This window comes from Lithobates pipiens, unplaced genomic scaffold (genome assembly GCF_037356315.1).
Source record: "Lithobates pipiens isolate NorthernLeopardFrog02 unplaced genomic scaffold, aLitPip1_a1.2 Scaffold_22, whole genome shotgun sequence".
Lineage (NCBI taxonomy): Eukaryota > Metazoa > Chordata > Amphibia > Anura > Ranidae > Lithobates > Lithobates pipiens.
Window position 1 is genome coordinate 93,062,016 of NW_027507784.1, and position 16,266 is coordinate 93,078,281.

Genomic DNA, 16,266 nt, shown 5'->3' on the forward strand with positions numbered 1-16,266 from the left:
TCGTACCTTGGGGCTGCGCACTAAAAAAGTGTCTGAAAGCATCAGTCAGGCGGCCACCTTCTCCACCGCTCCTTCTGACCGATGCCTCAGCAACATGTTGTCCAGGACCAGGAGTTTGTAACCTCCCAGTCTCTGGGAACGCGTTGCACAGACCTTTCTGCAAGGCCTCCCGGAAATGTCTCATCCTCTGCTCCCTCTGCGATGGCAAGATAAGGTCGGCAACCTTACCCTTGTATAGTGGATCAAGGAGAGTGGCCAGCCAGTAATGGTCCCTCTCCTTGATCCGAAGAATACGAGGATCCTTCCGCAGGCTTTGCAGGATCAGGGAGGCCATGCAGCGTAGGTTAGCTGAGGTATTCGGTCCGGAGTCCTCTGGGTCACTAAGGACAACATGATCCGCAGCTACCTCCTCCCAGCCACGTACAAGTCCACGTGTTTCTTGGGACTGTAAATCATCCCTACAAGACTGCTGCTGCTGCTGCTGCTGATGCTGAGTGCCAGCCTCCACCTCCATGCTGACACAATCATCCTCCTCCTCCTCTTCCTCCTCCTCATCCTCTTCCTGTGTGATGAGTGGCACAGCAGGAACACTATCTGGATAAAGGGGGCCTTGAGAGGCAAGGAAGTCCTCCTCTTCCTGCCTCTGTTCTGCCTCAAGTGCCCTGTCCATTATTCCATGCAGCGTATGCTCCAAGAGGTGGACAAGAGGTACAGTGTCACTGATGCATGCACTGTCACTGCTCACCATCCTTGTGGCCTCCTCAAACGGTGACAGGACAGTGCATGCATCCCTGATCATGCCCCACTGGCGTGGTGAGAAAAAACCGAGCTCCCCTGACCCTGTCCTGGTGCCGTAGTCGCACAGGTACTCATTGATGGCCCTCTGCTGCGTGTGCAGCCGCTGCAGCATGGCCAACGTTGAGTTCCACCTGGTGGGCATGTCACATATAAGGCGGTTCTTGGGCAGGTTCAACTCCTTTTGGAGCTCAGCCAGCCGAGCACACAGACTTTCCTGGCCTGCTTCAGGACATCCTGTAAGCCGGGGTACCTGCCCAAGAACCGCCGCACCACCAGGTTAAGGACGTGAGCTACACATGGCACATGGGTCAGTTGTCCCTGTCGGAGGGCGGAGAGGAGGTTGGTGCCATTGTCCCAAACCACCATTCCTGGCTTAAGCTGGCGTGGCGTCAACCACCTCTCGGCCTGCCCCTGCAGAGCTGACAAAACATCCGCCCCAGTGTGGCTCCTGTCCCCCAAACAAACCAGCGCAAGCACGGCATGGCATCGTTTTGCCTGCGTACTTGCGTAGCCCCTGGAACGCCTACGGAGCACCGCTGGTTCTGAGGACAGAGCACTGGAAGAGGCCATGGAGGAAGAAGAAGAGGAGGGGGTGGAGGAGAGAGGTGTGTCACAACCAATAGTAGCATTTTGGAGGCGTGGTGGCGGAACAACCTCCAACACTACTGCACCTTGTCCTGCATCCTTTCCAGCTGCCAGAAGAGTGACCCAATGGGCCGTGAAAGACAGGTAACGTCCGTGTCCATGCCTGCTGGACCATGAGTCAGCGGTAATATGCACCTTACCGCTGACCGCCCTGTCCAGCAAGGCAAGGACATTGCCTTCCACATGCCGGTAGAATCACCTTCCGTGAGAAAAGGTGGCGTTTGGGGACCTGCCACTGAGGAACCGCACATTGTACAAACTCACGGAAGGGGGCCAAGTCTACCAACTGAAAAGGCAGCAGTTGAAGTGCTAGCAATTTAGCCAAGCTAGCATTCAACCGCTGGGCATGTGGATGGCTGGGAGTGAACTTCTTTCGCCGGTCCAGTAGCTGGGGCAAGGACATTTGCCTGCTATAATCGGACGTGGGTGTACTGCTAGCAGAGTGCCCGGAAGCACTTGGCTGTGACACACCTAATTCTACACCTTCATTCCTCTCAGAGCAGGTTTCAGAGAGGACTAAAGGTCTAGTGGGGTTGGAGATGCCAGCTGATGAGGAGCAAGGAGAGGTCCGCTTTGTTCTTTGGTGTGGGTCTTTGAGGTACGCTTGCCAACGAGCTGCATGGCAGGTCAACATATGTCTGGTCAAGCATGTGGTGCCCAAGCGGCTGATGTTTTGGCCACGCGAGATACGCTTGAGACATATGTTGCAAATAGCAGCGGTGCGATCTGATGCACTCGTCTCAAAAAAGGCCCACACCAAAGAACTTTTAGAATAACGTGTAGAGGCAGCGCCCTGCACAGGCGGAGCTCTGCGGTGTGATTCAGTCGGGGTGCTGCCCCTAAGCTGGCCCCCGGAGGACATCCTGCCTCGTTGGACATGTGCCTCCTCCTCCTCCTCTCTCCTACCAGGCACCCACGTGGAGTCAGTGCCCTCATCATCCCCTCCCTCTTCATCGCTGTAGCAAACCTGGCAATATGCTGCAGCTTGTGGAACATGACTGCCAGATTGCTGTCCTTCTTGAGCATCCCCTCTCTCTGCATTCACGCTACTACCTTCCTCTAGCTGAGGCCGCGTACACACGGGCGGACTGTTCGCCCAACTTTGTCCGCTGAACAGTGTTTCAGCGGACAGTCCGCTCGTGTGTGGGCTTCAGCGGACAGTTTCAGCGAACAGTCTGTCGAACAAAGTTTTTCGGAATTTCCGCAAGACAGTCCGCTGAAACTTGGTTTCAGCGGACAGTCCGCTCGTGTGTAGGCTTGTTCGACAAACTAAGTTTCGCGCATACTCAGAAAGGATTTACACAGCGAAGGTTGCATTGCAGTGTATTGGACGTCGAATTTCTCGTCCCGTCGTACGTGCCGTTCACGTCATCGCGCACGCTTTCAGCGGACTGTTCGTTCATCGTGTGTGGTCAAGTCCGCTCATGCAAATTTTGTGTGTGTACGCGGCCTGAGTGTCATCATCAGAGGCTACAAAACACTGGGCATCCTCCTGGAGCATGTACCCAACACTGTGCTCAAAGAGTTCAGGAGACTCCTCAGGAGGACATGGTGGGTCTAGGGAAGGAGTCACTGATGATGACATTGAGACGAGGGAAGACGATGCGTTGGCAGCTGCTTTGCTATTACCCTGAGACTGGGTGAGAGAGGATGAGGAGGATGAAGAGGGCTTGGTCATCCACTCTACCAAGTCATTGGCATGTTGCGGTTCAACATGTCCAGCTGCCGAAAAGAAGGACAAGCGTGTCCCATGGCCACATGTTGATGACAATGCACCGCGTCCACGACCAGCACTGTTGTCTCTAGACACAGAGCCTGCTTGCCCTCTTTTATCGGCTCGCGCCCGTCTGCCTCTCCTTGCTGGCCTTCCAGACATGGTAATGGCCTGAAAGGAGTTGGGTAAAACAGCAGTTGGGTAGTGTATATTGTGCTGGAGGCACACAACACCCACTAACTCCTGCAGATGCCTTTATTATAGAACACCAGAGATAAAGGGGTATACTGTAATGGAGTCACACAACACCCACTAAGCCCTGCAGATGCCTTTATTATAGAACACCAGAGATAAAGGAGTATACTGTAATGGAGTCACACAACACCCACTAAGCCCTGCAGATGCCTCTATTAGAGAACAGCAATAAAGGGTAGATACAGGTGTATATTGTGCTGGAGGCACAAAACACCCACTAACTCCTGCAGATGCCTTTTTTATAGAACACCAGAGATAAAGGGGTATATACAGATGTATACTGTGCTGTGCTGGAGGCACACACAACTTCCAATAACTCCTGCAGATGGCAAGTGGGCTCAAATAGAGAAGAGCTATGTAGGTGGATATAGCGGTATGTACAGGGTACAGAGCATGCAGACAGCACGCACAAGCTCCTAACACTACTGACTGCAAGCTCTATTATAAAGGATAGATCACTAGCTATATGGGTGAGGTGAATATAGTGGTGTATACTGCGGTCAGAGCACACAGACAACAATCACTACAGAAGAGCAAGATCGAAAATCGGCCGATAACGATCGGTGTATACTGTGTTGAAGGTACACAGAACACCCACTAACTGCTTCAGACGCCAACACACTACACAAGGCTGCCACGCTGGCGGCCTTATATAGTGTGGGGCGTGTACTACACAGCCTGAGCTATGATTGGCCACAGGCATCCTGCCTGTGGCCAATCATGGCTCTCCTCGCTGCTGGCGCTGTGATTGGCCAAGCATGCGGGGTCACAGTGCATGCTTGGCCAATCATGAGCCAGCAATGCACTGCGATGACGCAGTGCATTGTGGGCCGTGAGCGCCACACAAATTTGGCGCGAATGGCCCATAACGTTCGGAATTCGCCGAACGGGCGAACAGCCGATGTTCGACTCGAACGTATGTTCGACTCGAACGTATGTTCGACTCGAACACGAAGCTCATCCCTAGAATAAATATGTTTAATTCCGTTAGAACACAGCAGCAAGCCAGTACTGTCCATCTGTTCTTACAAAGTTTACACTAATGCCCCTCTCTTGTTTTGTACTTTCTATCCCAAGAGCAGGTTCTTTGTAGAGAACATGTGGACAGTAACCCAGCGATCATTGCCCTTAGTAAAATCAATATTTTTACTTTAACATGTCCATGTGCTGGTAGACAAAACCTCTAATATTAACTAACTGGTAGTGTACTGTAAGTATCTATCGATTTCTGTTTATCATTTTCTATCTAATAATCCATCTATCTGTCATATAGATATGAATTGTTTTTGTTCATGTTATTCATAGATATACCACTAGGTATTAAACTATTAAAAGGTATTATTTCTAATTTTCCCTCCCCTTGCAAAGGCTTGGTTTTCTTCCTTCCTTAGCAGACACTTCACAGAATCTCACAAAAACTGGCAAGTAAATGTACTGAAAAAAAATAAAATAAACGGGGGTGCGCTGGCCCACATACCAATGGCCAATGAGAGACACAAAAAAAATCAACCTTTGCTGATTAAAAATATATATCGTAAAGAGAAAGAACAAGCAAATGGGTGTATGTGTATACTTATAGGATGGAATGCCTATTAATTCTGTAGGAGAGCAGAAGGTAGAAAGATAGCAAGTAGTGCAAATCTGCTAATCTTTTTTAGTCTGTTCCTATGAATATAGGAATTCTAGATAGATGGTCATTATCTGCAAGGTAGCCTCTCTCTTTCAAACAATTTGACTGGCTAATTATCATGGAATGGTGTCTAACATCCACGCCATTCGTTGGTCTCAGGTAAAAAGAGCCCTCTGAACTATACAGAAAACTGCTTATAAAAGAAAAAGCAAATGGATGTATGTGTACACTTAAAAGATGGAAAGCATATAAATTCTGTAGGAGAGCAGAAGGTAGAAATATGTGCCAATATTACTAATCTGCTAATCTTTTTTAGCCAGTGCCTATAATATAGGGGTATCAGATAGATAGTCACTATCTATAACGAGATCTCTCACAATTTGACTAGCCAATTACCGTGATATGGTGTCATGCATCCAAGCCACTTGTTGGTCTCAGTCAAGACAGGGTAATTTTCATATCCCCATTGTAACCTAAGAGGTAGAGGAGAGATCACCAACAACGGCTGCAGAGCCTGGGCAATGACATCACCCATAGGCTTAATATGAAGCATCCATTGTCTGCTGTATCTCCTCTGCACTGGAGCTGGTGCTGGGACCCAGTCATGTGACAGGACCAGAGCACCTTTAGCGTATATAAGTGTACAGATCTTCCCTTTACAGGGTATATAGACTAAGCTTAGAATGGGGGTGGGAGTAGATTTATTATAGATATTGTTTGACTGAACGTCCACTTTAATGCTATTATACTGGACTGATGTAAATGTACCCCAAATGTACCAAAGAAATACCAGAATTGTGGACTGTTGCATTTTTATTTGTTTTGGAGTAAAGTTTCAAGCAAAAGAAACCCTTTGACTCTTTAATGTTTGCGCTAGAAGTAAGTTTGGAAGTCATGAATAAACTGTTCTGTAGTGTGTAAAGAGGAACCTACTGTGCAAACCTGGTTGACCATAGAGAGGGTGGTGATTGAAAGAGGAAAAAAGAGTGGGTTGCGCTAAAAAATAAAAAAATATATACTATAAGCAAAATTACACCAGTGTGGATAACTAAAAAAATGACTTAATAATTAATCAATCCTGTGCAAAAGGAAATTAGATCACATAAAAGTAAACTGTGCTGTGTCAATGAAGATAACAAATATAAATCCTTATTGTTCATGAGAACACCATAAATAATAATAAATTACTCTAATGCAGTGTGAACAATAAAGAAGGGAGAAAAAAAAAGGACTTTTTTTTCTCAAATAATCAATTGACTTAATATGTTAATGAAACATAATTGTAAATAATGAAAAAATATTATAAAAAAAGAGTGTTAAAATGTCCATAAAGTCTTTAGAAGAAAAATCTGTTTCCAACAGCTCCACGGTGATACAGTGACGGCAAACCATCCAAAATTAATGTGAACAGTGCACGACCTCCACCACAGATATTACTGCCACTTACCAAAGGTGTATGGTTCCTTATTACAGAGAACCATGCAGCGCAAGTGACTGATTCCCCCAGTCCAAGGTATTCGCAAGTGGATACAAGAGGATACAGGAACCCGTTACTTCTCCCAGCCTCCAGACATACTCCCTCTCATCGGTTTTCATAAAGAAAATAAAACTCGCAATAGTATAAAACCCAAATGATTTAATCAAATAAAAAACAGATTGCGCACTTACAGAAATGTTGCTTAAACAAGTCGCGTAACAGTACCCCGTGACCACGTCCCATAGTGACGAAACGCGTAGGGAGGAGGAGCAACGTCCTGACGCCATCAGCTCACGTGTTTGTTTGCGGAAGTATTGGGCGCTACTTATCGAGACCGGCCGGCTCGAATCTGTTACGCGACTTGTTTAAGCAACATTTCTGTAAGTGCGCAATCTGTTTTTTATTTGATTAAATCATTTGGGTTTTATACTATTGCGAGTTTTATTTTCTTTATGAAAACCGATGAGAGGGAGTATGTCTGGAGGCTGGGAGAAGTAACGGGTTCCTGTATCCTCTTGTATCCACTTGTGAATACCCTGGACTGGGGGAATCAGTCACTTGCGCTGCATGGTTCTCTGTAATAAGGAACCATACACCTTTGGTAAGCGGCAGTAATATCTGTGGTGGAGGTCGTGCACTGTTCACATTAATTTTGGATGGTTTGCTGTCACTGTATCACCGTGGAGCTGTTGGAAACAGATTTTTCTTCTAAAGACTTTATGGACATTTTAACACTCTTTTTTTATAATATTTTTTCATTATTTACAATTATGTTTCATTAACATATTAAGTCAATTGATTATTTGAGAAAAAATTCCTTTTTTTTTCTCCCTTCTTTATTGTTCACACTGCATTAGAGTAATTTATTATTATTTATGGTGTTCTCATGAACAATAAGGATTTATATTTGTTATCTTCATTGACACAGCACAGTTTACTTTTATGTGATCTAATTTCCTTTTGCCCAGGATTGATTAATTATTAAGTAATTTTTTTAGTTATCCACACTGGTGTAATTTTGCTTATAGTATATATTTTTTTATTTTTTAGCGCAACCCATTCTTTTTTCCTTTATGCCAAATGTAGTATAACATTTGGGTTTGCTGCTGAACTTTTTCTAAATTATCTTTTTACCTGACAAGCGCGGTTTTTCCTCTTTTTTTATATTTGGTGATTAAAAGAGCCTGATGGTGAGAGAAGACCTCCTCAGGTAACGCGCACTAGGTGATTCAAGCTACCATGAAACATGAATCCCGGGTGTCTGGTTGGAATTTGGGAGCTCATACTTGGACAATGAGTAAGACATAGTACTATAAATAGTGGCACAGTTGCTAAGGGGTTAATAGAGGCTGGAACCAGGAGAATGAGTCTGTGTGGCCTCGGCCCTTATGTAGAAGAGGTGATCTTGGACACTTGATCCAATGCACGTCTTGGAGTATAACCCCATACAAATCTATGGGTTGGTGGGGGAAAACTGTACAGGAGCAGGCAATGTTATGTGAATTTCGGCTGGAGAGGTTTTAGGTGTTGCAGCGGGCTACTGCTGTGCTTTAGAGATAAGTAAAAATCTGGGGTGGGGGATTTATGTAGATTCTAGGGCTAGGGAAGGTGGATTAGATCAGTTTTTATCAACTTTTATGTATATAGATATAGTAGGGAATTGATAAAACCTGTTGTGTGTTTCTCATTGGGAGTATTTCCCATCTCATCTTGTCCCAGAGACACAAAAGGCAATGAGACAAAATTCCCCACAAAGGAGAGGTAAATTCCCGGCTTATAAAGTTGTCGCTGGAAAATATACCCCCACCTCTTATTCTGGTGACCACTGTAAAATGTGGATTTCTCCTCACTTTCTATTCCTGTGAAAATGGTCACCAAAAAATATTGAAAGCATTAAAGTATTAAAAATCTGGCAGGTGGCATAAACCTTCCCCACTATCCAAAACAAAAAAGGTTTGCCTTTACATATACTTTAAGATCGCTTTTTGGCCAGCTACAATGGTCACCAGTAGTGATGAATTTGGGTGCCTTTTATAGCATCAATGCCCTTTGTATGTGTGCAGCTATGGGGTGGGCAAGCTCATGATTAGCCCATACAGGTGAAAGCTTTCTTGTCGGCTCACAAGCGTGGGTTTGAATCCAAGTCCAAATATATTTGAGCTCATCTCTAGTCACCATAATAAACAGTAGAAAATTGTCTCTGCAGTTTGGTAAAATTATGTTTTATCTCTTTAGTTTAATATATAAAATATACATGATAAAAATCTATCCCAAAATCACTATAAGCAGTCTTACTTTTCCTTATAATAGTGTGGTAGTACAAGTTAACTTTTTCGTTTTGAGAGCACAGTGAACATAAAGGTAACCCGAAGGGCCAGTGACACGAAGAAGACAGATTCACAAATAGGCCATTGAGTGCACTCACCTTTTGCACAGTCACACAATTTTCAAAATGTATTGATTTTACCACAAAAAAAATCTATGTACCCTACCTTTCTGAAGCAGGTTTCTTTCTCTGCCTATGTCTGCTGTGTGGCTTATCTTTCTGTTGGGCATTCTACATAACAGATTGCTCATAGTAAAACGACAGTTCTGGTGTGTGATCCATTGACAGTGCTGACCTATGGTATGCAATATCTACCAGCTTGTTTGTGTGTAGTTGACAAAACTCTGCTGAGCCCAGCAGAGTAAAATTGTTTATCAATCAGCATAACAGCTGAGTATTCCTGCTGACTGTAGCCATATCATAACCATAGGCTAGGACCAGATTGAAGGCAACTGGTGCCCTAAGCACAGCCCAAAATTGGTAACCCCTCAGCTCCTCCTCACGAGACTCAATAATTACAGAAAGTGAAAAAGAAGTTTGAAAATTTCTAAACCTGCTGGCAAATGAACTGGCCAGGACATAAAGGTAGACAAGTACCATGCACTGGCATGGAGAGAGAAGATTTGTGGCAAGGCATGGAAATAAATAATGGAGACCATGGCAGTAGAATCTCTTGTAGAAAGAAGGAGGGTGGGATCAGTTAGCTCAGGGTAAAGGGTTAAAAAGTATAAGTGCACAGTGTTAAGCCGCGTACACACGGGCGGACTGTCTGGCCAACTAAGTCCGTCAGACAATCCGACGGACAGTCCGTCCTACTTTCGAATGAACAGACTTGACCACACACGATGAACAGACAGTCTGTCGAAAGCTTGCGCGATAACGTGTACAGCACGTACGACGGGACTAGAAATAGGACGTCCAAAACACAGCAATGCAACCTTTTGCCGTGTAAATCCTTTCTGAGCATGCGCCATACTTAGTCCGTCGAACTAGCCTACTCACGAGCGGACTGTCCGCTGAAACCAAAGTTGGACGGACAATATTACGGAAATTCCGAAATACTTAGTCCGCCAGACTGCACGCTGAAAAAGTCCGCTGAAGCCCACACACGAGCGGACTGTCCGCTGAAATGTGTTTCGGCGGACTAAGTTGGACAGACAGTCCGCCCGTGTGTATGCGGCTTTACTATCCTTATTTTAATATATGCTCATATGCAGGGACAGAATGGACCAGGATGTACAGCAGAGGAGGATGGAGAAAGGGTTAAAACGATCCTACAATCTAGTAAACACCTCTATCATCTGCTGCTTCCTGTGATCTCCTAGTAATGAAGGATTCATTCATACATTCCAATCTCCTAACCAATGTAAACATTAGTCTCTTTAGTCTAGAAAAATCACATGATCACATGGTACAGAACCACTTGGATTGACTCTATACAGTGTCCCTGTGATCAAAGCTGTCTGCTGATGGTTCAGCACACTGGCCATCTGTGCATTATTTCTGAGATGACATTTATAAATGGCAGGCCATAAATAGACATCTACCTCCCTGCCACTTTTTCACATCAGGATAGTAAGGAGGTGGATAGGGGGAATAATGGCTAGGCGGAAAACTCTCTGGTGCCTCTCTGTTGATTTCTTCAGCACATGCTTATTTTTCTTAATTGTTAAACTATCCCTACCATAATTCATTTTAATATGACCTGAATACCCTGTATACAAATTGAACATGGTTAGTGTTTCCAGCCCCAGAAAAGTGTAACCGTTTGGTGTATTCAGAGTCCTGTTTTCTACTCAGAATGATATATAGACAAGGACTTAACTGCATGTTCCATTGCCAAAGAACGGTTATTATGAAGAAAACAAATAAATACCCCAGCATGATCATGATCAAAACACGCAACTGGGAATTATTACACTGCTATGCTACAATGAAGACAGCAACCCTTTAGATGGCCATAAACTAGCAGAATTGTAAGAATATTTGTTCAATTTTCTAATGATTAGTAGGGTCAGATTGATGCTCGTTTTCAAAAGCAGTAATAAAAAAATTAGAAGAAGCCGGATGGAAAGTTTTTCTTCTGGAAATTTCTAACAGTATATGTGGTTTTCATTTGGTTGATTATTTGTTTCAAAATACATTTGTCAAAAGCAAACAAAAATTCCCTTGAACAGCATTTCTTCAAGTCATCAAATTTACAGAGAATTGTTGTACAATTTTTCCTATGAACGTCAGTTCTAAAATCTACAAGTGAATGCCCAGCTTTACAAACATATAGCAGTCAGAAAAATAAATGAATCACGGCACTTTGGGCTACAGCAACATTTTTTATTTATTGTATATTGCAGACCAACTTGGGTACTTTGCAGTGGTGCCTATAATGAGTCACTCACCTTGTGCAGTGTGTATATACAGTATCTCTTTCTGAAATGTATATTTGGAATGATGGCTATGTGGACTGAAAGTAAACTTATTAGCACAAGTCACAACTTATTAGCACAAGTCATGAAACCAGTTAATTATACTCTGACATATCTGCCAGTATAACATAGTAATATGATAGGACCTCGTAATTAGGTTTCACTACATAACCAAACTTCACAAAATATCCCCACTGCTCCTCCCAAAACCTCCTGCTCTCTAACTTCCTAATCTCCTCCTTCTATGCTCAACTCCAGAACTTCTCCAGAGCCTCTACCATCCTCTGGAATGCTCTACTTCAATCTGCTCAGCTAAGTCCTACTCCGTCCACCTTCGATCCCTGAAAACTCATCTCTTTAGGAAAGCCTATTCCGTCTCCACCTAACAAATGAACTTTTAATACTTCTATCAGCTTACCCCTCACAGTTATTGCTTTCTGTACCACTTTCTCCACCCTATTAGATTATAAGCTCTTATGAGAAAGACCCTCCTAACCCTCTTGTATTGTATTGCATTGTATTGTAACTGTACTGTCTCCCTTTATATTGTATAGCACTATGCAAACTGTTGGCGCTATAATTATACTGTATACAGTACAGCGCCTAGAGGCGATTCAGTTCGCATTGTGCGCTATATAAGTATTTCATTCATTCATTCATTCATATAATAACAATGATAATAATAATACTTCCTACAAGATCAATGGTGTCACAGGTTTGGGGATTTTAAAAGCGGACCCCACTGGGTGACTGAAGATGACTATCTACACATAACTACAGTCCATTGAAATTTTCCATATTTTGTTATGTTACAACCAAAAATGTAAATGTATTTTATTGGGATTTTATGTGAGAGGCCAACAAAAGTGGCACATAATTGTGAAGTACTTATATTGGCAGAAGAAAGGGAATGGGATTTTTAGGGTGCCCAAAGAAATATAATAGTCAGATATATTAAAAAAAAATTGCAATTATTGATACAGAATATAGGGATGTGGTGCCCTTTTGATTATCCAATTTCTAGCAATTCTCAATGTTTTATAATTGTGAAGTAGAAGGAAAATGATAAGTGGTTTTCACATTTTTTTACAAACAAATATCTGAAATGTTTGGCGTGCATTTGTATTCAGCTCCCTTTACTCTGATACCCCTAACTAAAATCGAAGGAACCAATTGCCTTCAAAAGTTACCTAATTAGTAAATAGAGACCACCTGTGTGTAATTTAATCTCAGTATACATACAGATGTTATGTGAAACCCTCAGAGGTTTCTTAGAGAACCTTAGTGAACAAATGGAAAGAGTATGGCACAACTGCAAAACTACCAAGACATGGCTGCCCACCTAAACTGACAAGCCAGGCAAGGAGAGCATTCATCAGAAAAGCAGTCAAGGGGCCCATGGTAACTCTGGAGGAGCTACAGAGATCCACAGCTCAGGTGGGAGAATCTGTCCATAGGACAACTATTAGTCCTGCATGCCAAAAATCTGTCCTTTATGGAAGAGTGGCAAGAAGAATGCCATTGCTGAAAGAAAGCCATAAGAAGTCCCGTTTGCAGTTTGCGATAAGCCATGTGGGGGAAACAGCAAACATGTGGAAGGTCTGGTCAGATGAGACCAAAATTGAACTTTTTGGCCTACAAGCAAACACAATGTGTGGTGGAAAACTAACACTGCACATCACCCTGAACACACCATTGCATCATATTGTGGGGATGCTTTTTTTCAGTGATGCTGGGAAGATGGATGGAGCCAAATACATGTTAGAGTCTGCAAAAGACTTGAGACTGGGGTGGAGGTTCACCTTCCAGCAGGACAATGACCTTAAACATGCAGCCAGAGCTACAATGCAATGGTTTAGATTAAAGCATATTCATGTGTTAGAATGGGCCAGTCAAAGTCCAGAACTAAATCTAATTGAGAATCTGTGGCAAGACTTGAAAATTGCTGTTCACAGATGTTCTCCATCCAGTCTCACAGAGCTTGAGCTATTTTGCAAAGAAAAATGAGCAAAAACATCACTCTTTAGATGTGCAAAGCTGGTAACGACATTACCAAAAAGACTTGCATCTGTAACTGCAGCGAAAGGTTGTTCTAAAAAGTATTGAGTATTCTCAGATATTTATTTGGAAAAAATTTGGAAAACCATTCATCATTTTCCTTCCACATCACAATTATGTGCCACTTTGTGGTGGTCTATCTGTCACGTACCTGGTTGAGACTGAGATGTAGAGAGGGCTTCTCTTGCACCTCCTGTCTAGCACCCCTGGTAGAGATGACAGGGAGTGAAGGACACAGAGTGGCATGAGGGCCAATGTAGCAGATGGCTCAGGATGGGTCTTGGCAGGAATCCGATAGCTGCAGATCACCGGATGGGCCCCCGGGGACTGGAACTCCGTGTTGCTGGATCAGCAGGCAGAGTCGTGGTCAGTACATAAGCCAGGAGGTCATCAACAGCCAAGCAGAGCAGGTACCGGAACGTGGGATAAAATCAAAGACAGGATACAGGCTGGGTTCTGTACAAAGTCAGGCAGCGTAGTACAGGAGCATGAAGCAGGAACAAGGTCAAACACAAGCCGTGGTCACAGGAAGGCAGGAAGAAGTCAACGGGAAGGTTCAGGTACAAGCTGGGTCAAACACAGGAACGCTAAAACAGATCAGATACAGGTAACAGGTACTAGCTGAAAGACTACTCAGCAAGGCTCATGTGTCAGCATTCTGTTTAAATACACTACTTGGCGCCCAGACGTGTGCATATGCGTGCACGTGTGCACGTGTGCGCATTGGCGCGCATCTGACTGTGCATTGGTGTGCATCTGTGTGCGCATTGGTGCACATCTGTGTGCACGTGTTGGCACGCACGTCTGTACACGCCCGTATATGCGCTGATGCACACTGGTGTGCCTGTGCTTGTGTGCAGGTGCACGTCTGTTAGCCAAACTTCCCTTACACTAGCACATAAAATACCAATAAAATACATTTACGTTTTTGGTTGTAAAATTACAAAATGTGGAAGATTTCAGGGGGTATGAATACTTTTTCAAGGCACTGTATATTATGACCTAGATAAGTGAAAACAAGATGGAATGGATCTTTCATTGCTCACTTATCTTTGATCCTGGCCCTATCTACACTATTTCGTAAGACAGTGCGCTTGGCAATGAGAATAAAGCCAATAAAGTCTAAAACACCTGAACTCCACTCCTGCATGCTTCGTCTAGGTTACTGATTAGCAAAGCCAAGTTCAAAATTGGTGTACTAATGGTTTTGGTACATTTTGACCCATAACAAGCATGGAAGAAGAACAGCTAGGTCAAAGTTGAGACTCCAGATATCTGTAGCCTGATCTGCAGAACTGGCAGGGAGGGAGGAGTAACATCATGGGCCTGACTGCCAGTTTCCTATGTACAGTTCTGTTCTTGCTCACGTTTGAGGAAAGGGTTTTTGTGTCTGTTCAGCAATTGAGACAGTCTACAGGCAAGGCTGCAGGAGAGACTGCTGCCACAGAACATAGGCAGCCAGTGTTAAGCCACCCTTCATCCACTTGGGCGGTGAACTATGGATATGGACTGCTAGAGACTCTGGAGAGAAGTGTGGGGGATTGTGGGAGGTATAGTTTCTACAGACTGGACTGGCCTTAGATTCTAAGAGGGAAATACTTCAGCTCCCAGCAGCACTATGGTGGAGAGGAAGAGGGGTGTGGTAAACTCTTGGGTGGGGGGGGGGGGGGGGGGGCAGAGGTCTTGCAGAGAAACTAAAGATGCGTCAGGACCATTGCACCTGAATGAAAGAGTAAAGCAGTAGTGGCCATTCTACCACATCAATGCCCTGGATGCTGGTTGAGCCTGCTGCCTAACTGAGGAGCTGGATACTGAAGGCACTGACCAGGGTACACTTTGTCAGTGAGCAGAAAAAGATTCCCTGTTGACACAAACTGGTGAGAGGCTGCTGGCCAACCCTGCACTACACCTTGACAAAATAGGGACACAATTGTCTGTACGAAATACAGTGGCAGTGCCTGCACCAGTCTTTAAATAGGCACTCCCTTGAACACACCACCATAACAGTTGGGCCCCAGTAGTGAGCTGGCCAGCGAAAGAAATAGGGATATATATGTGTGTTATTGTTTCTGCAGCACATTACTCCTATTGCTTAATCGCTGCAGTATATTTCTCTTGCTGTTTAACTATTGCAGTATTGTCTTACCATGTATTCATTACAGTATATTTGAGTATATTTGCCACCAATAGCAGCTTACATACTGTATGTCCCTCAGTAAAGACTATATTTAAAATACTACTGGTAAATGCCTCCAATTAATATCCTATGCTATACACTAATAAACATTTTCTTAGCCCATCACAAGTAGTGACATACAACAATGTACATGAATGGGTCAGTGTGTATTAAGACATGGCAAAGAATAAAAGTGATATAAGATTATGCAAGCACAATTCAGCTGAACACAAAGGGTTGCTTGCTCTGCACCTCAAATATTCAGAGAACATCTTGTCTTTTCTCAGATAATATAAGGCTTTCTCTCATTGGGCTGGATGGAGATTGTGATGTCATTCACCTCTCCTCTCCACCTAGGTTAATCAGGGAACACTTTGTGAGATATGAAGAATTAGATGTAATTAAGTGGGACCAATGTAATTTGTAAAAAAATGATAATTTGTAAATTACAGCATTAATTGTGCCCAAGCTGTACTACATTTTTCCTTAAATTCCTCCTAAAAAATAGCGTGCTTCCTGTGCTTTGAGCATCTTAGATCTTTATCTGCATTGTGAGATAATCTAAGGCTAGCCATAAATGGAGCAAATTCATTTGATTCCCCCATCAAGACAGACAGTGTTGATGCGTAAATCCCTCCTGCTGGGCCATTGTCTTCTCACGGCGGGGGAAGCCATCCCCATTGGGAGAAGACAGTGATAATTGCAAGAGAGGTTGGTTCTGCGGTACCAAAGCTGAACAATCAATCAACATGGTACATTCAGCC

General features: G+C 43.9%; 1 protein-coding gene across 1 annotated transcript in view; it reads right to left on the reverse strand.

Annotated features, from left to right (window-relative positions):
* Positions 1-9,139, reverse strand: part of LOC143923951 (dehydrogenase/reductase SDR family member 9-like) — a 72,845-nt gene extending 63,706 nt beyond the window's left edge. Inside the window, exon 1 of the mRNA XM_077447901.1 lies at positions 9,012-9,139. The gene's annotated coding sequence lies outside the window, so the exon portion shown is untranslated. The remainder of the gene's footprint in view (positions 1-9,011) is intronic.
* Between the last annotated feature and the right edge of the window lie 7,127 nt (positions 9,140-16,266).